The sequence below is a fragment of the Tupaia chinensis genome, unplaced genomic scaffold (genome assembly GCF_000334495.1).
Source record: "Tupaia chinensis unplaced genomic scaffold, TupChi_1.0 Scaffold000004_1, whole genome shotgun sequence".
Classification (NCBI taxonomy): Eukaryota; Metazoa; Chordata; class Mammalia; order Scandentia; family Tupaiidae; genus Tupaia; species Tupaia belangeri.
In genome coordinates, this window is record NW_006159432.1 from 425,361 (window position 1) to 438,949 (window position 13,589).

Genomic DNA, 13,589 nt, shown 5'->3' on the forward strand with positions numbered 1-13,589 from the left:
AATGAGAAAGCAAGCTGTCAGGTCCAAGATTGAACTGAAAAAAAAAAAAAAAAAGACATGAGAAAACTTTTGGAGATAATGGATATATTTAATGTGTTTAATTATCTTCATGGTAGTGATGGTTTCACAGTATATGAATATGCAAATTGTATATATAAAATATACACAGTTGTGTGTGTGTGTGCCTAAGTACATATACATATGTGTGTGTATCTTACCATACAGTCACAGTAATAAAGATAATGTGGTAATGGTGTTAATGCAGACATACAGAATGATGGAACAGAATAAAATCCTTCCTAGATAAAAAGTATGACCCTGAAAAATATATAAGAAAAGTCCCATCTGCAATAGAATTATCTGGTTTATTAAAGATGCTTGAATCCTGGACTACACACTGACCAGAAGAATCTAAGCTTGGAAAACTACATACTTTTTTTGTTTTTTTTTTTTTTTTAAGCTTATTGAGAGAAGAGAGAGAGTGAGAAAAAGACCCCCTCAACAGAGTCTCACGCTGCTACTTGACCTCCCCTCTTCAGCCTTCCTAGTCAGCCAGGGTAACGTACAAGAATGCGCATGCCCAGGTCAAGAACCGAACCTGAGATCTTCCATATGGACCTATCTCTGCTTGACCAGTACATTACCGTGTGTTACCAAGACATTCAAAACCTGCATTTTAAAAAAGCTCTCTCCATGATTCTTTGGCATCCCGAAGACTGGGAACTACTGGTCTCTAGTATAGGAGCCAGTAGCTACATACATAATGCATGCTTTTGTTGATACCGATGTTATTACCTGATGAGTTTCAATGAAAATTAGAGCTGGCTAGGAAGAGGATGGGAAATGTGGGCGAGTGAGAGGGAGGGAATCAAGGGGAAAAAGAAAGGAAGCAAAACGTTTAAGAGACACGAAAATGAAAAATGGTTGATGATAATATGTTTGGTAATATCTTTGACTGAACCAATACACAGCATATTCAGAATGAAAAAATTCATTTGATATATTTGAATACTACTCAGTGATTGAATGTAAAATAAATAAATAAATAAATAAATAAAAAGATATCCGCTCTACCTGCTGTTGCTTAAAGAAATCTTTAAAAACATATGACAACTCTGAGTTAATGTATATTGATATATTATTATATTATTTATTATTATTATTTTAGCCTCCTCTTGAGCCAGACTACTCTGATTCAGTGGTTTCTGACCTTAGCAGTGCATTAGAATCATCTAAAGAGTTTAACATACAGATTGCTGGGCCTCAGGCCTACGAGTTCTGATTCAGTAGTTCTGGGGAGAGCCCTGAGAGGTGACATTCCTCCCATACATTTCAGTTTGCTTGGGCTGCCATAAGAAAATACCAAAGACTGGGTGGTATAAGCAGTGGCATGTATTAACTCACAGTTCTGAAGGTTGAAAGTTCAAGATCGAGATACCAGTAGGGCTGATTTCTGAGGCCCCTCTAGTTGGATTGCGGATGGCTAATTCTTTACATGGCTGTCCCTCTGTGCCCACATACACCCCTGGAGTCTCTTCTGTGCATCCAGATTCTTACTGGTCAGATTGCATTAGCATTCATGCCACTGACCTCATTTTAACTTGTTCATCTCTGCAAATACAGTCACATTCTGAGATACTGGAGGTTAAAGAGTCAACATATGAATGTTGAGAAGGACACAGTTCAGGCATGAGGGTGGGGTCTCCATGATTGTGTCCTGGTAGGTTTGTAAGGGGAGGAAATGAGACAGAGCCATGCTCTGCTCTGCTGAAGCCCTGCCCTTAGCATATTGTGATGCCTTATGCTGCTCCAGGACTTCCACCAGCAAGAAGACTCTCATCAGATGCAGTCCCTTGACCTTGGACCTCCAAACAATTTTCAAGCCACCAGGGCCAGCTTCAAATGATGTTTGGCTCTGTGGGATCCAGCTCCTTTAACCACTCGGCCATCGGGTTAGACCCAAATCTCTATTCTTATAAATCACCCAGTTGCAACTATTTTTGTTACCAGCAACAGAATGGGCTAGAATATGCCAAATCTGGCTTCCACAGATCCTGGTGTAGATTGTCATGGTCAGGTAAAAAATGATCTGCTGCTGATCAGTCTCAATATTCAATGGAGGAGTAATACAATAACTGCAATATAACACCTATGCAGAAGAAGGGAAAAATCAGTGATACCAGGTCATAAGAATTTTTTCTTTTCTTTTGGTCCTAGAAACTTTCATTTTTTTCTTTTGAGAGAGTTTTGCTATAGAGCATGTGTGCTCACTGAAGAGACAGAGAAATAGAAAGTGAGAAATAACCTTCTGGGGGGATGGCCATGCTACAATCTCTTTTCCATTCTCCTCTCAGGATTTTGGGCACACATGCATACATGCATAACTCCATCCATGGTTGACTACATTGGAGTCCAGCAACACAACCATTACACCATCTGCTGGTCCCCATAGAAACTTCTTAAAAAGAATTTGCCAGAAGGCATGTGTACTTACCAGAAGTAGACAGAGAGAGAGGAAGAAGGAGGAAGAAGGAGGAAGAAGGCACCCCCCACCATGGGGTGTGGTCATGCTGCAATCTCATCTTCATTTCTCCACTCTCTTGAAATTTTGGGCACACATGCACATGTGTTCCATGTGTTTTTCGAGCCACTGGGGCTGGGATTTGAACCATGAAGTTGGCCACGTGGGATCTAGCACCCTTGACCATCAGGCATAAGACTGGCCTGATGACAGCAACTTTCAAATTGTGCTGTGCCAGAATAGGGAAGGTTCCAGCCCAGGAACCTTCTTTGACTATTGTCCCCTGTGACCTTGGCTTTGCCCTCTGCGATGCGCTTCATGGCCCCTCTTCTGTTTATTCTTTCCAAGGTGAACATTAGAGAGCACACTTTTCTTTGGGGCTATATTCACATCCTGTTTCTTTTTGGCATAAGTCTGGGGACATGGATCTTGTTAGGGATTGAACCATCAGAATGCTATGCTTGCATTTGATGACTGTAAGTTTCTAAACACCAGAGGGGGTTTCTAATCTACTTGCAGTGATTCCATTCTACATGTGAGAAACCAGAACCAGAAGTTTTTCTCTTCATACAGTTTTTAAACCTGGAGACTTTGGTTTATTATAAACAAGCATCTGTGCTTTGCCAGTTGCCCTCTCACAGATTAACTTGGGACAATTTGAAAACAGTCATGATGATCTTTGCTAACTAGCTGCTTCTCTATTTGACAGAACACTCCTAAAGGGAGTACTAGAGAAAGGGAAGAGGCCGTGGTTTGATCTCTCATGGAGGCTGCTTATACTCCTGCCTCTGGCTGTGGCTTATAATAGTTGCACTTTGGAGTAAAGGAGTCATCAGCTTTCTTAGCCTTGCAAGGCTCTAAATTAGGCCCTGTGTTAACGTAGTCTGCTGGCTGTAGGCGCTTAGCAAAACCATATTTCCTCCTACCCGGCTGGCAGACTTGCAAACTCTAGCCTGGTTGCTCTCTTTTGTGTAGGATTTTGTCAAAAGTGGCAATAATCAGACAAAACACACCAACATTCTAAAAATGTCCTGTGATTTTTCACTAATGCCATAGTCTTGGTTGGCACCTTTCAAGGTTCTGCTATGATTTTTCTTACCAGGATCACCAATGTGCAATAATTTTATCTTTTCTGATGCCACTCTACTACCCTTTTAAATAAATTTTATATTTTAGCTAATGCGGCAGCCCCATTTTAGTGTTAAATTCTATATTATCCAGAATGAAGTTTGGGTGCATGTGTTAGAAAGCAAAAAATACCAGTAACTTCAATGATGCTTAAGTTTTTTCTCTCCCTATAAAAGAAGCAGTTTTGGAGGGAGACAGTTCACAGCTGGTTCAAAGGCTCCAGTGTTGTTGGTGTTTCGGGACCTTTCAGTTTTCTCTCCAGCTGCCTAGAGTGACAGCATTGACCTGGTGGTTTGAGATGGCTGCTGGAATTCCAGCCATCACATCCACTTTCCATACACAAAGGTATAGTGAGAGAAGAAAGGTGTACTGCGCCCTTTCATTTAAATTTTCTGAGCTTCTGTACTACAGCTTGTTTGAATGGCTAAGATTTTGTCAGTTATTTGGCCACAACTAATTTCAAGAGAGGCTTGAAACACAGGCTTTTAGTCTGGTATTTGCATCTGGCTATTAATCAAAGTTCTGTTACTAAAGTGAAGGAGGGTGGATATTGGGGTAGGATACTAATAGTCTCCTCCAAGTAATTAGAAAACAAAGTAAACAGCTTTACATTCTTTAAGGAATCTATAGGCAGATTTCAGTAGGAATTTAGCAGAGGCAGCATTAACCTCCAGCTAGAAGACCATGGAGAACTGTCAAAAAAGGAAACATTCGAACTCAGTTTTAAAGAATGAATAGGATAGATGTGGGCATTCAGAATGGAATGCCAGCAAGATGAAAGGCAAAGATTTGAATGAATGCAAGTATAGTCATTTGACTAGCAGGGCCAGATCCCATTGAAGGTTCTCTCTCTCTCTCTGTCTCTCTCTCATGCATGAAATAAGTAAATAAGAAGAAGTGACTGAGGTCTCAGGGCATATGCAGTCTTGGGGTCTTGCAAGTGTGGGGTGAGCACTTCCATAAATTCTGTGTACTAGATGACTCACTTGCCTCTCCTAGTCCTGGCCCTGGACTGGAATAAATGATACATTAAAGAGACTGGTGGCAAGCAAGGTCGAGATGTTAATTCTTCCCCAATTTCAAGTAAAGGAAACACAAGGCTACTTTTATGTATATCAAGAAGAAAGTCTAGTGTGTTATGCCAGTTCCATATCATAATCTGGCAATCCTCCCACCAAAGGAAGACTTGCTGCTAACTAGCATAGTAACTTCTTATAGACTATACACCAAAAACAAATGGCCATGTTTTTTCTTGTCATGGTTATTCTTGTTGTGGTTATTCTGAGATTCTGAGTAGTATTTTAGTCTTTCGTGATTAGACTCTCGTCAGATCCTGATATGAGGAAACATTCAGGACATTTGCTGTGATGTTAATAGAGCTGACACCTGTTGTAATGCCACATGGAATGAGGATTGTGGGAAGTACTCTGCGTTCTCCCACTGTAGGCCTACGGTGCACATGCTCACTGGAAATGAGCACTGCGTGTTTACCCATGTAACACTGGAGGGAGGGGTGCAGGATGATGCTGTATTCTTAGTTGCTCTACTTTGAGATCAGACTAGCTCACATGGATTGAATATGAAGACAAGTGGTACAAAAGTCTAGAATCAAAAAAGTTGGGAAATTCAAGAAGTTGGTTATTCCGTATGGTTACCATATTGTGAAAAGAGTAAACATCACATTGTCTCTTGGCTAATCTCTGTATCTTAGTCCATTTTGAGCTGCTATAACAAAACACCTGAGACTAGGTAATTTATAAAGAACAACTACTTAGTTTTACAGTTCTGAAGGCTGAGAAGTCCAGGGTCAAGGGACTGCATCTGGTGAGGGCCCTTCTTGAAATGTAATCATCTCTTAAATGTCCCATCTCTCAACACTCTTACATTGAGAATTAAATTTCAACCCTTGGACTTTAGGAGCCAGTCAAGCCACACCACTCTGTAATTAAGAAATTAAAGTTCTAGGCTTATAATTCTTTTTTAAAAATAATTATTTTATTTTATTTATTCATTCATTTACTTTTTAAAAAATTTGACCAGAGGGAGACAGAGAGAGAGAGAGAGAGACAGAGAGAAAATGAGAAAGCAAGCCACCAGGTCCAGGACTTGAACCGTGGTCAGCCATGTGGGAGTATCCAGCACTTTAACCACCACGCCACCTGCTGGTCCCAGGCTTATAATTCTTAAACCATGTTCTAGATCCTGATTCTTCTTCACATAATAGTTATAGGGTATTGGAGATTCTATATATTTGTCAACCTACCAGCAGTTCTCTGATACAGGGTCAGGAGTTGGCTATAGAAAGTAAATTAGGGGGCCAGCAGGTGATGTAGTGTTTAAAGCCCTGGACGTTCACATGAGGTCAATCACAGTTCGAGTCATAGAACTGGTGGCATGCCTTCTCCTTTTCTCTCTCTCTCTGTATCTCTTTCTGGTCAAATGAAGATAAATGAATGAATAATTAAAATTCAATAAATAATTCTTTTTTGTAAAAAAGAAGTAAATTAGGTGGGTCCAGCAGATAGCCTGGTGATTGAGGTGTTGGACTCCCACATGGCCAATCATGGTTTGAATCCCAGCTTGAAATTTTTGTGAGGTATATGTGTGTGCATACCCAAAATCCCAAGAGAAGAATGGAGGAGAAGGGATTCTGGTGTGGCCATCTCCTTGGGGGATAATTTCTCACTTTCTTTATGTCTGTCCCTGGTGAGTGCATGTGTCCTATAGAAAAAACCTAAAAAAAAGAAAAAGTAAATTAGAAATGTGGATGCAATTTATTGAAATACAGTCTAGATGCCAAGTTCTTGCCACTTATTATCTCACAGTGTCTTTGTTTTTACCACTAATTATATGCAGAAGAAATGGAGCCTCGGCCTAGGCACAGTGGCTCAGGTAATAGGGGTGCTGCTGTGTGATGCTGTAGACCATATGGAAAGGTTTTGAGTTCAGATACTGGGTGAACTTGAACTTGTAACCCTGACTGGCTGCAAGGCTGGGAGGAAGGTCATGATCTGAAGACCCCATTGAAGGTCTCTCTCTCTCTTTCATACTTGTCTCTCTCTTTCTTTCATACATGAAAGAAATTAATAAACTTTTAAAAAAGAAGAAATACAGATTTATATAGAGATATGTTTCTTGGTCGGTGGTCATCTGACCTATGCTAGAGAACCTTCTCAGGTGGCAGCCCACTTCCTCCTGAGGAAGGTTACCCACATCGTTTGGTAACTTCCAGCATAGGGAAAATATTTTTTTATCTGTGATTTCAAGGTTGACTCCCTATAACTTCTGCTTATTGGTTCCTTATTAAATCTCCACCACTAAAGTTCTTAAAACATGCAGAAATAGCTATTGTGTTTACATGTTTTTCTTTTCTTGATAAAAGATTTAAATTCTGTGTGGCCTGATTCCAAACATCTTCCTCATTGGGCTTATTATTCTTTGGATATTTTCCAATTTGTCTATAAGCTTTAAAAAAGAACCAAACACAATAACCCACATTTGGACTGCTCTGTAGTATTCATAGGGTCTTGTCATCTGCCTCACTCTAGGTATAGTTCTACTAATGGTCCCGGGATTTAATTACATATTTTAGAGTATCAGTGAGGAGGTTTAAGGTTATCTTCCATTAAACATACTATTAGAAAAATTCCTGATTTTTTTTTTTTGATGTTTACTCTTGCTATGCTATATTATCTTTATATATTGGCAGTTGGTTTTTTGGATGCAAATGCAGATCTTACCTTTGTCTCATCTACATACTGTTTTATTAAGTTCAATTAATTTCTCCAGGTGCTTAAGATATTTTTGAAGAATGATTTTGCTGTCTACTGCACTCATTAACACTTCTAGGTTTGTTTCATTAGCAAATTTGAAAGTCTACCTTTCATAGCTCCTAAACTGTATAATTAGCTAACTGGGCCCTGCCATCTGTTGACATTGATCTACCGCGAAGGGACTGATCTCCCCTCAGCACCAGCCAGGAGTTGCTCTTCTGCTTCTCTGGGCATTCAGATCTTTGCTCATAACACTTTCCCTTCAGAAATGCCTCAAGTTCTTTCATCTTTCAATGTCCTCGAGGTCTACTTATTTTTCAAGGTCTATTCAAATCTCATCTCCTACATGAAGTCTGCTCTGATCCACAGTCATTTTCCCACCTCAGAAATCCCTCTGCCAAAAAAAAAAAAAAGAAAAGAAACCCCCTGTGACTAAGTATGACTCTTCACCCCAACTCCCAATTATCTTCTGTGAACGTAAACTCCACTCACACCTCCACTCTCATGAAGGCAAGAATCAGGTTATTTATTAGCCTCTAGCTTCTGGCTATTACAGTGCAAGGCTGAGAGTACTGTTCAATTGTTAGTTGTTTGTGATTGATTAAACCAGTGGTTCTCAGTGGGGAATATTTTGCCCACCTCCTACTCCCTCACCAGGGAACATATGGCAGTGTCTGGAGACACTTTTCGTAGTCCCAATTGAAAAAAGGTGCTACTGACATCTGTCTTGTGGGTAGAAGTCAAGGATTCTGCTAAGTATTTTAAAATAAGCTGGGCAATTGCCCCAAACCAAAGCATTATCCAGATGTTAGTCATGCTGATGGGTTATTCTGTATTAGACAATGCAGGTGTGTTCTCAATGGCGTTATGAAAGGCCTTACATTAGCCTGTTGAGAGTTACATTTGGGGGCTAGTCCTGTATTCTAGTGGTTAAGGGAGCTGATCCTCATGGCTGGCTAGTGTTCAAATCCTGGTCCTGGTGGGCTTGAAAAAACACATGCTGATTACATGTACTTGTGTACCCCGAATCCTGATGGGATGGAGAAGTGGAGGAAATGGGATTGTGGCATCACCATACCCCACTTGTGGAGGGGTGCTTTCTCTCACTCTCTCTCTGTCTCTTTATCTCTCTCACAAGTACACATGCCTTCTGGCAATTAAAAAAAAGGAGTTACATTTGGTGACAGATACCATGTGTGCTGATCTTTCTAAGAAGGAGTGCCTCCTCCTCATAGTGGCTTCCACGGTTCAAGCCAGGGCAGTTAGTTAGCTTGGCAAGATTGCTAAAACCAGATGAGAGTGGGCAAGTTAGCAGGCATCACTACGAGCATAATAAAATCAATTCCACAGGCTAACAAGTAAAAATTAGTTCGAGTAGTTTCTGTCTATTTCCCATATAAATATGTAGGTTTTTGCCTCAGCTTATTCGTACATTAGAAACAGATAATAATAGTTTTTCTTCAGCTATTTTGTAAGAATATTTTTAAGAAAGAAGAGAGTGTGTAGATGAAGAGTTTTTCACTCCCTGGGTAGGAAAATGACTCTGAAAGCATTGCACTGATAATTAGCGGTGGCAATCTGGGGTATGTAGAAACAACATGTTTTATAGGCAGTACTTTATACTATGAAGAAAAGAACTAATTAAAGCCAACATGCTGCTGTAATTCTAACTCATATCTCTATGGCCAAGGCTGATCCCCTAAACTATGAACATGCCTTCCCACTGTGACCTTAGGGGACCCTCCCTAATTCATGTGACCAGGCTAAACAGCAGTGAATGAGGAACAGTAAGAAACTTTCTACCTATCTTAGGATGGTTAAATCCTTTTATTCTTTTTTTTTGTTTTTTAATTATAGAAAAAGGTACATTTCCTCCCCTTCCCTGAGAGGTTTTAGCTATAGGGCGTGCGCTCTAACCAGAAAGACAGAAAGAAACAAAGAGACAGAAAGTGAGAAATCACCCCCCTCCCCTTCCCAGGGGGGATGGCCATGCCACAGTCCTTTCTCCTCCATTCTCCTCTTGGGATCTTGGGCATGCATGCACATGCACCCGGCGTGAGTTTAACCCACCGGGTCTGGGACTCAAATCGCGGTCGACTACATTGGAGTCCAGTGACATAGCCATTACGCCAACTACTGGTCCCAAGGTAGGCATTTTTGATAGGGCCTCACCCATTGCAGTTCTCTGGCCCAGCTAGGGTTATAGACACATACTAGGTGCTCACCTGTTTAGACATGTCTGGGATCTAAATTCAGGCCTCCCATGCGACCCTGTCCCAGTGTTGTGGCACCTTCTGCTTGCCACCCTCACTGACCTTATTATTTAAAAGCCTCAACGGATGTAGAAAGACATCTCTTGATATACTCAGTTTATTTTCATGCCTTTTTTTTTTTTCATAGCTCTAAAAGATTTTTCAATGCATACAAGGAGTTAAAGACTTCTGAGCCATGACAGCATGGCTGGTCGCAAGCATGTGTTCTCCTGGCATGCAGTCTCTCGTCTCCACGACGCCTGCTCGCCTCACCTACTATTTGTCTGTGTCTTTGTGGCTGTTGTGTGGTTGGCATCCACCCCCACACTGGCGTGCCAAAGGAGTGAATGAACAATGGGATACCCTGGCACTGGCGGGTGTTTTAATAACTGTGGAAAATGAGGAATTTACAGATGCATGATTCAAGCCCCCACTTCAAAGGTCCTCAACCGAAATCCTCCTGAAATTAGAAGCAATACTACTGAACACAATGCAACCTTTTGCATGGTTGCCCAGCATTACTATAAATCTGTGTGTGCAGTGTTTGAGAAAGTTACATTACTGGGGAATAGATGCCCTGCTTTCATCTGGAATTTATGTGCACTGTTCCCTAGTATATGCTGCCTGGCAAATACGCAGTGTGGAATAGGAAGCAATTTACATCTCAGTGTCAGTGAAGAGTCAAGGCAGCCTGGGCTCATTGGTGAGAGCCTAACCAACATCTCTACATGTTAGATATCCCTAGGCTTGAAGTACCTTCATTTAGAATGGAGAACATTCTCTCTCTTCTGGTCTGGGACTCAATGGAAAGGAGAAGAAATACGTCACTGGGTACCACTCCTTCCCTGGTATTCCTTACTTTCTTAATTCAGTACTTCTCAGTAGATATTCGAAGCCCTTCTGATGTTCTTGGTGGACCTTATGTCTCCTACAATGGCTCCTCATTCAGATGTGTCCTCCTCGGTCAGGCTGAGTCTTCAAACCTCTTCTATCTCCCTTCATGAATAATGACTACTACTCCGTGCAAGTACTTATGAAACCTACCTCTCCTTGGAGGTAAATATGTTTTATCCTTATTTTGTTCTTAAGGGAACACCCTCAAACAGTGTAAGTAAACTTGCCCAAGGTCACATGATGAGAATGAGATGCAGAAATCTTAATCCAGGTCCAAAGTCCAGACTCATTCATTACATGATATTTCCTTCCTCTTCTCACCTTAAAACTCAACTGCGATTTTTCATTCAATCAGATTAGCAGCAGTACAACTATTTCACAGATTTCACACACAGCATTTGGCAGGGTCTTCTTGGACATAGTGCCTGCATAGAAAGGCCTGATTGTTAGTTAGACTTTCCCACACTGTGGCAGATGTTGATGGGAGGGTGGGGCCTTTTGATTGTCTACCAAAAATACCACCCAGATGGGGAGGCTGTGATTCCTTAGCCTGATTCATCTGGTCCATGATACAGTTACACTGCTTGACAAGATAAATCTGGGCTAGTGCCTATGGGCACTGCAGATGTTCATCTTAATGACTTATTTTTAGCCTCTGATTTCCAAGAGTGACCAGTGTTTCACTCCATGTCTCCTCCTGTAGGCTAAAACCTTCAATCCAGGATAATGTCGAGTGTTTTCTAGATACTTCCTTTACACAGTGTCCTTCTTCTGCAGACACTAAATGTGAAATAATAATTAGCAGACTCTGGGCTATGTTATATTGGTCATCTCATCCTCACCAGAAAACATTTGAAAAATGTACTGCAATTTCATTTTTTGAGGAAATTAAATGAGGAAACAGAGATAATTTAAATGCTTTTCCCAAAGTCATACTGCTTAGAAAATTTGGACTTTAAATTGATGAAACAATAGAGGCAATGCTGGGAGTTTAGTTATGGCTGATGTGACATACAATTTGTTACATTTTTACTAGCCCCCAAATTATAGACTGAATGGTTATGCACAGTTGACTGTGGTAGAGATTGATGATAGCTTAGTTGAGGATCAAAGAAAATTCCTTTTCCCAGTTCTCTACTCATTTATATTGTCTTTTTTTTTTTTTTTTAATCTTTTTTAGTTTTCTTCTTCCTCTTTTTTTTTTTTTTCCCTTCCTTTTCCAGATCAATGCGAGCCAAGAAACTTTTAAAGTGTGATTTGGGGGTTATGCTGTAGTAATCATTAATTGCTATTTCTGATCCCTTTGGGTAATGGAGTACTCTTCCTGAAAGTCTGGGATTCAGGGAGGAAATCGGGAGCATAGACAAAACCGGCAGCATTCTATCAAGTCAGTACAGAACTTCTTCTTTTTAAAGAAATTATTTTATTTCACTTTATTTATTTATCTATTTTAATTTGAACAGAGAGGGGCAGAGAGAGACACAGCAAGAGAGAAAAGGAGAGTGAGAGTGAGAGCAAGAGAGAGAGAGAGAGAAAGAGAGAGAGAGAGATAGTGAGAAAGCAAGTTGCCAGGTCCAGGACTTGAACCATGGTTGGCCATGTGAGAGTCCAGCATCCTTAACCACCATTCCACCTGCCAGTCCCAGCAGAAAACTTCTTAAAGTTCATTTATATTTTCCTTTTTTTCCTATATACTAAAAGTTTTTTTTTTTTTGTATTTTAGAGAGATTTTTTTTGCAATAGGGCATGTGTGCTCATTGGAGAGACATAGAGAGACAATAAGCGAGAAATCACTCCCCAGGGGTGATATCCACACCACAATCCATTCTCCTCCACTCTCCTCTCAGGATTTTGGGCACACACGCACACAAGCCTGGTATAAATTTCAAGCAGCTGAGTCTGGGACTCGAACCATGGTCTGCCATGAGAAAGTCTGGTGACATTATTATGCTAACTGCTGATCCCTACCTTGAAAGTATTTTTAAGGATATGCATATCCTCTTGAATTTTCACTTGATAATTTTTTTTTTCTTTCTTCTTCTGTTCTAAGTATTTAAAAATTTCCAAAATGATTCCTTCTGTATCCTATGAGTTATTTGGGAGTGTATTTCTGAATTTCCAATTGCACAAATCTTTAAATTATCTATTTTCTTTAAGTTTAATTTTTTCCCATGAGTCGAAGATGGTGGGGGGTGGGAAGACAACCTTCAAAAGTATCTTAATGATTTCATTCACTCTCTGCCTCAGCCAGTTTCAGGTCATGGGTATGTACTTGGCATATTCAGGGAGGTCTCTGGATGCGAACTTGGAATCTTCCCATGTGAGTCAGCCTTGCAGAGCATTTATCTTACTGCTGTACCACCACTTGGTCCCAACTTATTTATTTTTGTGTTTAATGTCTAACGATTACAGAGTGGTCTGAAAACATAGCCTGTACCCTAATTTTCTTTTTCTTTTTTGTTTTGGAGAAGTTTTTGCTATAGGGCGCGTGCGCTCGCCAGACAGACAGAGACATAGAGACAGAAAGCGAGAAATCATCCCCCAGGGGGTATGGTCACGCCGCAATCCCTTCTCCTCCATTCTCCTCTCGGGATCCTGGGCACGCACGCACACGCGCCCGGCGTGAGATTTAAGCCACCAGGTCCGAGACACGAACCACAGTCGACTATGTGGGAGTCCAGCAACATAGCCATTACGCTAACTGCTGGTTCCCTACCCTAATTTTCTGAAATATGTTGAAACTGGTTTTATGACATAGTTTTTTTTTTTTTTAAATCCATTTTGGCAAACTTTTCTCATATGTTTTAGGAAAATAATTATTCTCTAATAGTTTAGTGCAGGCTTCTATATTTGTCCATTAATTCAAGCTCATTGATTTTGTTCAAACCTATTTCTTTTTAATTTTTGTCTGTTTAACTTGTCAATAAATGAGCAAGTTGAAAGCTCTTGCTACAATGTTAGATGTCAATTTTTGTAGCTCATTAATTTTTGCTTTGTAAATTTTCAAGTTTTTTTTTTTTT